The sequence below is a fragment of the Bos javanicus genome, chromosome X (assembly GCF_032452875.1).
Source record: "Bos javanicus breed banteng chromosome X, ARS-OSU_banteng_1.0, whole genome shotgun sequence".
Taxonomy (NCBI): Eukaryota; Metazoa; Chordata; class Mammalia; order Artiodactyla; family Bovidae; genus Bos; species Bos javanicus.
In genome coordinates this window covers 9,386,604-9,400,819 of record NC_083897.1, presented here as the reverse complement: position 1 = coordinate 9,400,819, position 14,216 = coordinate 9,386,604, and the positions used below count along the sequence as shown (strand labels likewise).

Sequence of the window (14,216 nt, the reverse complement as noted above, 5' to 3'; positions counted from 1 at the left end):
GTAGATTTCCTAGTATCTATCTGTGTCATATCTTTGTCATGTTGATTTCCTCTAACTTTTCAGCAGAAGCTTGACTTTTGGGTGTATAGTGAAAAAGAATAATCATCTGAGTAGTTCCAAATATATAATCAGTTAATTTTGACTCTTCATCTAAATGATGTTATGAAGATAACAACCTCAGTTTCCCTTTAGAAATTAATGCATGCATGCTAAGTTGCTTCAATCATGTCTGACTCTTTGCGACACCATGGACTGTAGTCCAGCAGGCTCCTCTGTGCGTGGAATTCTCCAGGCAAGAATACTGGAGTGGGTTGCCATCTCCTTCTCCAGGGGAATCTTCCTGACCTAGGGCTCGAACCTGTATCTCTTGAGTCTCTTGCATTGGCAGGAGCGTTATTTACCACTAGCGCCACCTGGGAAGCCCAGAAATTAAAGTTTTCCTATTTAGATGAAAGATACTGTAAATATTAAGAATGATGATGAATATATGTATTAATACGTGTGTGCATGTATATGTGTGTGACTTTAAGTAGAACCCCTATATGGTTTTATCAAAGGAAATCCAGTTTCATTTTAATATTTGGAATCACAGCTTAGTGTTTTTAAATGCATGTGTGAATGAGAGTTTTTAAAGCAGCCAAAATAAAAAGTACATTGCTATCAGTTTGCATACTTCGGGGAAAATCTGATCACAAGCTAAGGTCAAGGAGAAAATTTCCCCGTTTCAAGGTTTTGTATAATTGGTGGATTCTAAGTGTTTATATTGGAGAAGGCAGTGGCACCCCATGTTAATTCTAATGCCTCTATGTGGTTGAGACACCTGTCAAAGAGAAAGTGCCAGATTAGCTGGACAATTGGTATATTAGATATTGCAATCCCTGTGTCCCAGCAGTGGATAGACATTTTAAGAAAATTCTTCAGTTGTTCAGAGAAATTAGAAAAAAGATACCGCAGATGGCCTATCCCAATAATCCAGGTTTTTTTCAGGTACATTTAAAATTAAATGTCCTAAGAGATGATTAATTCAGGAAAGTTATTGATAATGAACTCATCTTATGTTACACATCCTTTGCACCTATGATGATGCCTTATTAAAGGTGTCTCAATCTTGCTAATTACCACCTGTGTTTAAATATAGAGTTGTATAAATACACTATAACCACACAGTGGCTGGAAGCTTTCTAAACCTGAAATGTTCCTAGCTAACTCAATTGCTATCAACAAAATGTTTCTGATCAACATTTTGAATGTATACGCTGTGCATTACCCCCCTTTAGCATTAATGATTTTCTTTTTTTAAAGCTGCTCTGCTTAATTGCAAACATTTGAGTGATATTGATGTGTGTTCTCCAGCTCTATTAACTAGCCCCCAAATATATTTGTATTTATGGAATTTTTTCTAAAGTTATATTTATTAAAAATTAAGTGTACATTATAGAAACATATAAGTACATCACCTGTTTGCTTGCTGCATGCTTGAAATGCATATATTTTTGTGACTGTAACTCATATCTTTAGAGCTTTAAGGAGTATAGGGAAGCATTGACAGAATTGCTGTGCAAGTCAAGTAAGAAACTCCTTGTATTAATTTCACTAATGAGATCTAGTGACTTCTAAGGGAGAAGGTTGTGCTGTTGATTGGCCAGTTGATACCTGTTACTTTAACTTGAGAAGACTCTTGTACCTCTAAGTGCCAATAACATCACTCTCATTTATTCCTCCCTCCTTTCCTTCTTTCTTTCAGCTGTTTCCAAGAGTTGAGGTCGTAGGTACAGATTTATGAGAAAAAACACTCTGGGACATTCACTAAAGTTTTGGGAGTGATTAATCTTTTTATTCTACTTCTAAATCTGACCTATTCTTTAAGTATATACTAAAAAATTATAAATATAATGTGATATTTGTATATTGTTTTTGGCTCATACATTCTTTCAATTATCTTAGGAGCTAAAATAGCACACTAATATTCTGGGTTGGTACCTTTTGTTACAGATTTACTCTGTGCGTGTTTCTATATGTTAGTGCACTTGTGATTGATTTTTCTTGTTTATTCTAAAAAAATGTCAACCTTTAGGTGTGACACCATTTATTTATTTTTTTATTTTCAATAAAGTGTTAATACAAGAGTGCTATATTTTTCATTTGTTTTGTTCTTATCCTCTGTTTGAGATATTGCCTTAATGAAACATTGGACAACTTGTGAAAGTGAAGTAATCTTAATATAAACAATTAGAATTCAGTGCAAGGGAAATATTTTAAGGGTAATTTAACACGGAATAGAGAAAAATTTAACAATATATTTCTGTTAATCATGGAATAAAACATGTTTAAGAAAATATAAAATAGCACTAGACTAAGTAAGAAGGGAACACTGGTCCTAGACATTTAACAAAATACTTGGGACTCCTTTGTTGTTAAGAAAGCAGAAGAATCAGTGTTTACACAGAGCTCTGGGACAATAGGTCTTGAAATCTCAAGTGTTTTCCATAGACTCTCCAAGTCTCATGGACTGGCTTCTTTTTACTGGAGATTTCAGTATTACACAGTTTTGGTTATACTTCATAAAACCATCTTCATGAAGAAAAAACTTCATCTGTTCAGTCAGTCATTCATTCATCAAAACTTTGTAAATGCCTGTTTATCCAGTAATACAGAGATATTAAAAAAAAAAACTTACCATATAATGGGGGAGACAGACATTTGAACTGACTTTTAAATAATAGGGAAGAATTTTTTTAGAGAATACAGAGACCCACAGTCCACATGGCTAAAGGATTGTGAAAGGGTACAAGTCTAAATTAGCAATGGGGAATACTAACCCAGGAAAATAGAATATTGTTTTATTTCCTGTCTGGGTTTGGGGAACAGAGGTCAGGGATAATGTCTTATTTCCTTCTGTGTGCCTGACACACAGAGGAGGCTTAGTACATATTTGTTGAATGACTGAGAGTGTTAGTATTTTCCTGCATGGAAAGAAAATCCTGGAGAATTGTGGTTTTTATGATTTTTATCCAAAATCACATAGTGTACTGCACTGTAGCAGAATCTACTGAAATAGATGAGGGCCTTTAAAGTGAGGGGGCCAGGTCACCAACTTTGAGTTTTAGAAAGATGGCAGCCAGTATGAAGGATGGATTGAAGTCCATGAAGAGTACATTAAGGGACTGTGTTGCAATTATGAGGGTGTGAACCATGGCAGGGACAGCAAAGATGGAAAGGAGAGGGAAATTTTTGAAAATTACTCGTCAGGTAACAGCATTTGGGACATGGAAATCGATTACCTTTAAAGGCTAAGGAAAAGGGAGAAATGACACTAAGGCTTTTGGCTTGGAAAATTGTGTAATGCTGTTAAGCAATACAGGGAACATAGAAGAAGAAAAAGCCAGTTTTGATGGGGATAATCAGGTTGTTTGAACTTACTTAATATGAGACACTATCTAGACTTCCTGATAGAGATGATTTGTCACATATGGAAATTGCAGATCTGAAGATCAGGTCTGGAAAAAGATTTGTGTGTCATCAGTCAATGTAGTAGTTGAAATCATAGGAAGGTGAGTTCACCTAGAGAGTATATGTAGAGTAAGAAGAGAAGTAAGGATGAAATCTCCAGACACACTGAACTTAAAACGGTGGTGAAATTCGAGGAACGTTCAAGAGAGAACAAGTCAAGAAAGAATAAAGTCAGAGAGGTAGAAGGCGAACCAGGAAATAATGAAATAAAAGCTTAGGGAGAAGAGGGTTTTATAAGTGCCATCTGAGCAAAGACTTGGGAAACTGATTCAGTAAAGGAAATTCAAATGGCTAGTAAGCATGAAAAAAGCTCAATGTCCAATAATCAAAATAAATGCAGATTAGAAAAAATAAATACAAAGAGTTTTGTTTTGTAAGATGACACTTGGTGTAATTGCTCAAGTCCCAAACTTCAGAGTTTTCTTGATTCTTCTTTTTTCACACCTGACATTACTATACCTTCAAAGCCATATCCTTTGAATCATTTTCCTCTCATTTTAGTCTAAGCCACTGTCTCTCACCTACACTACTGAAATAGCCTTCTAATTTATGCCCTTATATACATTTTTGACCCTACATAGTTTTCCACACAGCAACTAGGTTGATCCTTTGAAAAAATAAATAAGATCTTGTGATTTCCCCACTTTCTACCCTCTGATGGCTGGCTTGTTATCACACATAAAATAAAATTTTACAAATCTTTACCATGTCCTACACAGTCCTGCAGGATTAGTGTGTGTATGTGTATATATATATATATATATATATGTATATATATATATATCTAGTATATATATTAGTGTATATATATATTTAGTATATTTATATATCTTTATATATCCGATTTCATATCCTTCTATTCTGCCCGCCAAATTTTGCTCATAACATTCTAGCCACCCTACCTTCCATTCTGTTCCTTAAACATGCCATGCACTTTTGTCTCCCAGGGCCTTTGCACTTGCTATTCCCTCTGCCCAAAATGAATTTTCTTACTTTGAACAAGTTTTCCTTCATCATAGAGATATTCCATGGCCGTCCTATGCAATGAGTCCTCTCTATGCCTTTATCTGCCTCTGTTTTTCCCTCATACTGCTCATCACTATTTGGTATCACTCTGTATGTTTATTTATATTTATCAAATCTACTAATATATAAGATCCCTGAGGGCATGGACTTGGTGTCTGTTTTGCATTCATGTCACCTAGCACAGAGCCTGGTACATAGTAGATGTTTAATAGGAATTGGTTGAATAAATGCATGAATAATAAGGACATGCTGAAATGTTAGTTGGTATGGATTTGGCAGCTTGCAGCCAAAAGCCTTAAAAATGCTCATACCATTTGACCCAGTAGTTCTACCTCGGGATTTGTCCTGAAGAAATAGTGTAGAAAAGCAGCAAAAGCTTTATTTGGCAAAGATTTTCACCAAGCATTATTTGTAAGAGTGAAAAAAATGAAGAAACTTAAATATTCAGCAAGGGAATTGCTAAGTGATTTATGATAAGTTTAGACAGTGTAATATTTTATGATAAAAGGAGAATATTTAATGTTACACTATCAAATAATGAAGCAGAATACACAGTTATATATACCCAATATGTAAGAAAGAAAAAATGACTGGAAAAAGATTAATACCGCAAATAATTATCTCTGTTTAGAGGAGGTAGGTAATAGGTGATGTTTTTCCTTTCTGTATTTTTGAGATTTTCTAAAATAAGTCTATATAATTTTCATTACAGAAAAAAATACGTTTATGAAACAAAGAGGAAGCAAAAACACAAATACAAATTGTGTTTCCACATTAGAAGTGAAGTTTAGGTAATAAATAATGAGAATAAACCTATTGTCCTTGAGGACTATACCAATTGTAATTGGGGCCAACTTTTGTATGGCTGCTTTATTTTGAAGAGTTCTACAGCCAGGGAAAATAATTGAGATCCACTGATCCAATCTAGTCTTCATTCACTGGAGAATCAAGGAGGGTTGAGTTTATCATGTTAGGATTTAAACAGGGTGTTCGAGGGAGATTAGGCAAGTTAAGCCTTCTTCATATTGCTGTGGAAAGCACTAGCAATTCACTTCATGTAAAACAGAAGTGATTACTCACTATATTTCTTCATGTCATGTAGTAAAAACAATTAAGTGTAGTTAGACTATAGATTACTTGGCTATTCAGCCACAGTCACCTCTAATGGAAAAGAAGAAAAATAGCATTGACAAGTTTTGGCAGGTCTCATCATTAGAGATTCCCATATTGCCAGAAAAAAAGAAGCTGAAGCCAATAATGTAAACCTAGAAGTTCTCCTGGCCCCGAGGAAGAAAGTGACAATACAGAGTGCTGCAGCATTAATTGTTTGAGGACACTGATCATTGTAATGGGGAAACTGTCTCTGTTATTAACACAATTATTTTCTACAAGGGCTTTGAGTAAATGTCCCATTAGAAAAAAAGCATTAGGGTTTTCAAAGCATGTGTAGCAATTGTAAAAGATATTCTCATCAGTATAATTGTGACTGATATGCATCCCAAAGTCCTTTGAAAGTATAGTGTTAATATAGGTGTTTTGGTGTTTTAGTTATAGTTTGTAATTGAGTAATTATTGAAAAACAAATTTAAAAAGCCCCATTTTCTAAATGAGTAGGGGTTATACTTTTTAAATGCATCTGAGAAAGAGATCTAGCCATATACACATATAAGCATGTTCAAATTAATACATATGAGTACAAGGGATCTTCCCAGCCCAGGGATTGAACCCAGGTCTTCTCCTGCATTGCAGGCGGATTCTTTACCAGCTGAGCCACCAGGGAAGTCCTTTTTTTTGAACCAGATTTTTAGACCTTTCTTCTGCTCACCTCCAATTTATGCATTTTATATCCTTAGTCAATCTCAGATGGTAGTTTCATTTTAAGAAGCTGAGAACTGAAGGATGTAGAATATTATTCTCTAGGTGGGCCCAAACAAGAGGCAGTGGCACTAATGAAAGCTTAGGTTAGATGATCTCTTAATGAGCTTTTCAGATTTGGATTTAGTACTCTTCTTATAGGCTCTAGCCTACCTCCAAAACCAATCGTTCTGTAAGACTCATTTCTAACACTTGTGGCTCCTGCTGTTTTTGCCTCTGTTATGCATCATCTGGTTGTGTTCAGTGATGGCCCTGTCAAACATTCTTTTTTTTTTCTTTTTCCTCTAAGGGTAGCTAGCCTTCATGCAGTATTAAGACAGTCAGCAGTTTTTTTTTTTTTTTTTTTTTTTTGTGGTAATGAATTATTAAGTCGAACAAAGAGGTAAAAGGTAAGGTAAGTGGTACATGTTGGGAACTGGTAAGTGATGGCAAGTGACTTGGGGTATCTTACATAGATTGTGTGAACTGGCCTTCGCTAATCATAAGGGGGAAGATAGGCTCGTAAAGGCTCAGTCAGAAGGCAATTAATAAGTGAGCAGAGAAGAGCTATCTGATTTTAAAGCCCTCTTGCTTCCCAGTCCTCTGTGTATCTCACCCAGGCGAAATGCTGCATATAGGACAGTCCGATTTTTAAAGCAATTTTGCTAGCTGCGTTGCAGAATCAGCCTGATGAGTATGAAGCCAATTTCTACAGACTGGCTCTGGTATATGTGGCAGAAGAGCCAGAAATACTTTTTGTAGTCTAGATCTAAGTACTTTCTGAAATGTCTTTCCTTAAAAGATTCTAACTTTGCACTATTATGGAACTACATGAACACTTGAGCAGAAGCATGTCTTTTTTGAGCAACATGAACAGTGATGAAAAATGCACATTGGGCAATTAGACTGCAGCCAATCAAGAGCAACACTCTAGTCTATTACAAATGATTTATATATATAGTGTATTGGATATGGAGATCATTACTAATAATATTATACTCTATTATCATTGCAAGGTCACCTTGGTGATCTTTGTCAAAGGTGACAATGATGTTATTGACCTACATTTTTTTAAAAAATTGCTTTTAGATATTGTCTTCTGTCTTGATTTACTGTGTAGAAAATTTAAGTTGTTTGCCCTTATTACTGAGACTTTTGCCTCAAATATTAAAAAAGATGGGTTTGGGAATTACTTAATTGATAAATTGGGGCCATCAGGTTAATGAAGTGCCAATCATAAAGTACTAAAATGTTAATATTTTCCTCTTTTTTTTGCTTTAATTTACCACAATGCATTTTCTAAAATGGATTTTTGAAGGATTTAAAACATATAGCTTTTTATTATATGGGTGATATAAGTTCATTTTAGAAAACTTAGAAATAATATGTTTTTTTAATTTATCAATATATTATTAATATATGTCTATGTCAGTAAAGTATATTATATATGTATACACACAGAGATGAAGATACAGAGAGAGTCAGAGACACAGCTGAAAAAGCAATCAAAAATGTAAAAAAAAATGTAATTATCCTCTTCCTCAATTCTTCCAGAGTATGATTTAAAAGCAGCAAATTAAAGCCATAGGTAGAGATGATATGGAATGATAATTAATATCCTAACAGTTCTCATATCATATTTAATGGCTTCTTAGTAAAACATATAGTTGTTCCTTGATATATTTCACCAAACTCCGATTATTGGGCATTAGGTAATTTCCAATATTTATATTAAAAAATCATGAAAAAATTCTTATATATACTTCTTTGTATACACATCTCTGATAATTGCCTTATAAATATATAAACATGGAGTAAATGGATTGAAGGGAGTACATATTTTTTAGGCTTTTGGTATCTATTGCCAAGTTGCCCTCCAAAAATACTGTACCAGTTTACATTACTACTGAAGGAGAAGTATCATATGACATCCTTATATGTGAAATTTAAAAAGAAATGATACAAATGAACTTACAGAACAGAAAGAAACTCACAGACTTAGAGAATGAACTTACGGTTGCTGAGGGGAGTTAAGGATTGGATAGTTAAGGAGTTTGAGATGGACATGTGCTATATTTAAAATGGATAACCACAAGGACCTACTATATAACACAGGGAACTCTGCTCAATGTTATATGGCAGCCTGGATGGGAGGGGAGTTTGGGGGAGAATGGATACAGGTATATGTGTGGCTGAGTCCCTTCACTGTCCACCTGAAACTATCACAACATTGTTAATTGGCTATAACCCAACACAAAATAAAACGCTGAAACAAAGATACAGTTCTTATGTTAAACATATATGTGACTTCATACAAGGCCCTACATCAATTAGAGGGAGAAGTCTGTCAAGTGGAGTAAATTAATGGGGTTCATCACAGGGTACACTTCCTGCCCTATTCCCCAGTACCAAGTGTGCACATTTGTGGGCTTCCCAGATGGCGCTAGTTGTAAAGAATCTGCTTGCAATGCAGGAGACACAAGAGATGCAGGTTCAGTCCCGGGTGGGGAAGATCCCCTGAAGAAGGAAATGGCAACCCACTCCAGTATTCTTGGCTGGGAAATCCCATGGACAGAGGAGTCTAGTAGGTGACACAGTCCACAGGGTTGCAGAGTTAGACATGACTTAGCACACATGCTCACAAGTGTGCACATGGAGACATATACTCTATCTTATAACTTGCATAAAGAAAGTTGTGTGGAACTTGGGAAACCAAAGTGAGGGGACACGGGTACTAGTCCTGGCTCTGCCACCTACCACATTATGTGACTTTACGCAGGCAATTTCACCTCTCCGGGCCTCACTTTCCTAATCTTATAACAAGGTTGTTCTGAGAATTAAATGAAATGTGTGTATGAAAGTTTTATGTAGATTGTAAAGGACTATCTTAATATAAGAAATTGTGATTGTTATAAATTGTCTACATTGGTGAAAAGATCTTGAAATTGTGGGTATTTCATCTCAAAATAAGTGGTATATTGAGTGAAAATTAAATAGTATTAATTTGGGAGAGTCTTTGTGGGTGAGAATTCCATAGCCCTTCATGTATACTCATTCATAATTAAGAAATTATTAGAAGCATAGTTAATATAATTATTTGGTGTTTCAAGCAGATCTTTTAAAAAACTGACCCCTTTATCCTTTGTGAATTACAAAATGAAGCCTTTTATTCACAACTCCCATGCCCACTCCCACCCCCACCCTACACGTCTCTCTCCTTTCCCTCATGTAAGGACTACTTTGGACCTGCTTGTACATATGTTTGAAGGATAATTTGGCCTAATTTGTTTACAGGAATTACAAGGGTGACCTTTATTCAGCTGTCTCCTTTTCGATTCTCATAACTTCTGGATCTATCAAGGTATGTACATTCTACACTGAAACTTACTTTGGAAATTGAACACACACATATATGATGTGAAAAGAACAGAATGTTCCACCTTAATAATGTTATATTTATTGAGTACTATGTAAACGAAATGCATTGTTTTAAACTTAAAATTTGGCTATTGTATAGATAATCTTGTGTCCATAATTGTTTGAGTCTTTGCAAATCCAAATGTACAGGCTGCCCTCTGTGTTTGAATGATTCTGTGACCTTTTCCACACACAACTGCTAAAACCAAGAGACTCCTTAACTAATGGGGGCATCTGCAGAGTACAAGGGAATAACAGTGGCCATTGAGGATGTATACTAAACCATTTAGTAGTTACCGCTGACTGCAAATAAATATGGTCTTTCTCCATAATAATGGCAAAAATATTTCCATACAGATAATACTGCTTTAATGACAAAATAAACAGTTGCCTCCTGAAATGAATGTTTTAATTTTTTAGGAAAGTTCAAAGTAAAATGTCTGTATTGTCATAAGTATTGCATTAATTTATTTACTCTTCCATCTTTCCTTCTTTTCATCTATCCATCTGTGAATCCATACTGGTTAGAAGTCATTGTGACTTTTCATTTGGTAAATATGCCAACATAGATAGAATTCACCTGGAATATTGAGAAAAAGTGATTGCTTCTATATGCCGTCCTGTGTTAGATGGAATATGTGAGAAAATGTGGCAAGATGAGAGAGATTTTCAGATTAATCAAAATCTTTGGTTACTTAAAAGATTTCCGTCTTAATTCTTATTAAAAAGAATGGGCTTCATTCTTATTAAAATGTTAAGTTTTTAGTAAGTACGAAATAGGAAGCAGTGACTTTTTTGCTTCAATACCTGTATCTGGCAGTGCTATGCATCGTGATTCAAATATTAATTCTCACCCCACATATAAAAAAATCAAAAGAATGATCTGTATTTGTGATATTTTTGGAATCACTTCATGCTTTCTTTAAAGAACATTAAATAATGAAATTACATAAAAATGAAATCTTTAAAATCTTGGAATTTGCATTGTCCTTCAAAAAACACAGTAGAAGTGCATTAAGAGTTTTTTAATTGGGTTTCAGTTAATTGAAATTAGTCTGTTATGGGAATTTAAAATAGATTTGTCAGTTTTAACTACGCATATAGTTCTATTTGCCATTCTTCTCGAGGTACTGTCTTTAAGGAAATACCATTGCCAAAAAACTCATTTCACTATGGGAAAAAAAAGTAAGATCAGAAAATAAAATGACATTAAAAGAGAAACTTACTGGGAAGGAAGATGTGTCATTCAATCCAGAAAATAATTTTCTTAATTTGGGAATTGTGAGTCTGCTAGTTGTGTAATATTAACTGAAAGGTATTTTTTTCCTATTAAAAAGGTTTAAACGTGTGAAAAATTATAGTCTTGCAAAGCTAATGTGAATGAATAGATCCAAACGGAGGAAAAATGCCTAGCAGGCCAAAAGAACGCACACTTAAGAAAATAATTGACACTAAATATTTAAAAGGTTCAGAGAGCAGCTGCTTTTCCTTCCTTAGAGAGACAACATAGTATAGTAGAAAAGCTCTTGCCTGTCAATCAGAAAACATAGGATCTATTCCCAGTCTTATAAGAGTGATATGGTCCTCCTAGGTCACCTATCTGCTCTGAGTCTTGGTTTTATCACATCTATAACAAATCCTTTTTCATGCTAAAGCAGTTGATGACTTTTATAAAATTAAGGGCTCTTCTCAAGTATGCAAAATGGAGTCAAGATTAGCCATTAACTTGAAATATACACACCAGTTGTTAAAAAGATTGCTGCTTGTTTAAGTGCTTTAGTGCATTGGTAATAGGGCATTTATTTACTTTTTATCTAAAAGCAATTGTGTATGCTAACAGCACTAGCCACTTCCCCCTACCCCCAACCATGCACACCAGTATTGGTGTTAGACTAAATTGATTCAAGTAGAAGTTCAGTTAGTTAGTAGTCTCTTTTTCCTTTTTGATAAAATGCTTAACTTTGGGATGTTGTTGTGCTTTTCCTCTATCTCTTGAAGTTCAGCAGAACTGTATGTTTTCTCCCTCTTGCAAGGTGGCCATTCAAAGTTAAGTATCTCTCTGAAACTTGGAACCAGTCAAGTGCATAACCTGATGACTTCAGACTCCAGTGTTTTGATCTGGCACCCTTCATGAGCATTGAGTTCATATTAAAGCACTTAAAATATATGCTCCATCATCTACATATCACAGCAGTAACACCCTGGGCACAGGACAGTGCCTGGGAGTAAATAACCACTTGGAGTTAATGATCTGAGGGGCAGCTGAAGGACCATTGACTCTTCCTAGTCAGTCCTTCATCCCTGCTGCTGCTGCTGCTGCTGCTGCTGCTGCTGCTAAGTCGCTTCAGTCGTTTCTGACTGTATGCGACCCCATAGATGGCAGCCCACCAGGCTCCACTGTCCCTGGGATTCTCCAGGCAAGAAAACTTCATCCCTATAAAATGCCTATTCTGAGATGCCAATCCTTCAATAATTTTTCTGTCTCAGATCAGATTAAGGAGTAGCCATAAATAATAGCATTTAATATATAATAATGAGATATGGTAATGCAATAAAATGTCAACAATTCTAATACTATATAAAAATGTCTATTCTGATCAAACCAAGATAAGTAGTGGTAGATGAACTTCATCAATCACAGTGTTTTAGAAGTGACTTTCCTCTTATTGATTTGAATGAAATATAAGTAAGAATTCCTATGGTTTAGGGGAACAGTTCCCTTTCTTTTGCTCCTTATTCCACTGATGAATGATCCATTTTAGAAATAATTTTAAAATACCTCTGATATCTATTTTAAATACATTTTTAAAAATTATATATGTTCAGCTTTCTTCTCCCTTTTTAGCACTAGATTCCGTTTTCGAGATATGTACAACTCTAAAATATGTAACAAATGCAACTCTATGATTTCTTTCCCAGAGGAAGCATTTTTCATTTATTTATTACTGTGATAAGCTGTACATTTTTACAATGTGCCAGGCATGGTGCTAGTTGCTGGGGAAACAAAAATCAATGAGGGATTGATTTTTGAGTTTGTGATGGTCCCCAATTACAAACTATTGGTAGAGACGTGAGGACTGACCTATATAGAAAGAGGTAAAATAATCAAGTATTGTATATGTGGATTGCATATGAATTTATTTGCTCATGGCATTCATATTCTTTTTCTAAATTTAAAGAGCTTCACATATCAGAAACCTAATCAAATAGGGCAATGAGATATATAATCTCAAATAGCTCCCACTCAAAAAGTCTGTAAGAATCACTGGTCCTGGTAGGCAGAAAACCCCCAAAGTTGTCCATGTTCTAATCCCTGGAACCTGTGAATATGTTGCATCACATGGCAAAGGGAATGAAGATTGCAGCTGGGTAAGGTTGTTATTCAGCTCAGCTTATAGTAAAGGAGATATCCTGGTTAACTGGTAAACTCAATGTAATAGCAAGGATCCTTAAAAGTGGAAGAGGGAGGAGGCAGAAGAGAGAGAACCAGAGAAATGGCAGCATGAGAAGACAGTGGCCATGAGCCAAAGAATGGGGCGAAGCCTCTAGAAACTGAAAAGGATAAGGAAAAGGGTTATCTACAAGAGACTCTAGAAAGGAATGTAGCTGTGCTGACACCTTGATTTTAGCCCATCAAGACCCATTTCAGACTTCTGACTTAGAGAACTGTAAGATGAACCTGTGTTGTTTTATGCCACCAAGTCTGTGGTGGTTTATTACAATGGCAATAGAAAACTAGTGTATTGAGATTTTCCCAGTACAGAAAATCTGGGGAGAATTCTCTAGTTGTTAGCAATTGCTGTGGCTAAAAGGTATGGTTCATGCTGATCTTGGTACACGAAGATATTTGTCTAGTGATTATTTTTCCTAGATATCCATATCAGGCCCCTCTTTTGTTGAAGTACAATCACTTATGAGATCCCTGAGACACCTGACAATTCTCTGCTGCTCCCACCATGAGTCTCAGGGAGAATGTAGCCCTCTTTCCCTCTCCTTCTATAGAACACTGATGCCTCTTCCTCCCATCCCCTTATCTGTCATCCTCCTGCCTTGAAGTCTAGGATGCAAGACTTTGTGGATAGGTGACGAGTAGAAAATTCTTTCTTTCATGGGGTACCTACAGCAGTGAGAAAGATATAGGCACTACTGTTGTAATAAATTATCCTAGTAGGGGCTTTATGACAAGCATACAGTTGGAAATTGAATGTAGTATGGAATAGGAGTCTCAAGCTAGTGGCCTACTGCTCAGGATCAGTCCTCAGACATATTTTGTTTGCAACTTGGGACTCTTCTCCTCTCCTCTCCCCTTCCTTTTTAAAATGTTTATAGCTTGAGTGCTCTGTTCAATTCCATAGTGTCTGTCATCCACTGTTGTCTTATTCCTTGCTTACTTGACTTGTGTGATATGA

At 35.5% G+C, this 14,216-nt stretch overlaps 1 protein-coding gene across 1 annotated transcript in view; it reads left to right on the top strand.

Annotated features, from left to right (window-relative positions):
* Nucleotides 1-14,216, top strand: part of TENM1 (teneurin transmembrane protein 1) — a 911,501-nt gene that overhangs the window by 6,313 nt on the left and 890,972 nt on the right. The window contains exon 2 of the mRNA XM_061409574.1: nucleotides 9,685-9,751. The gene's annotated coding sequence lies outside the window, so the exon portion shown is untranslated. The remainder of the gene's footprint in view (nucleotides 1-9,684; nucleotides 9,752-14,216) is intronic.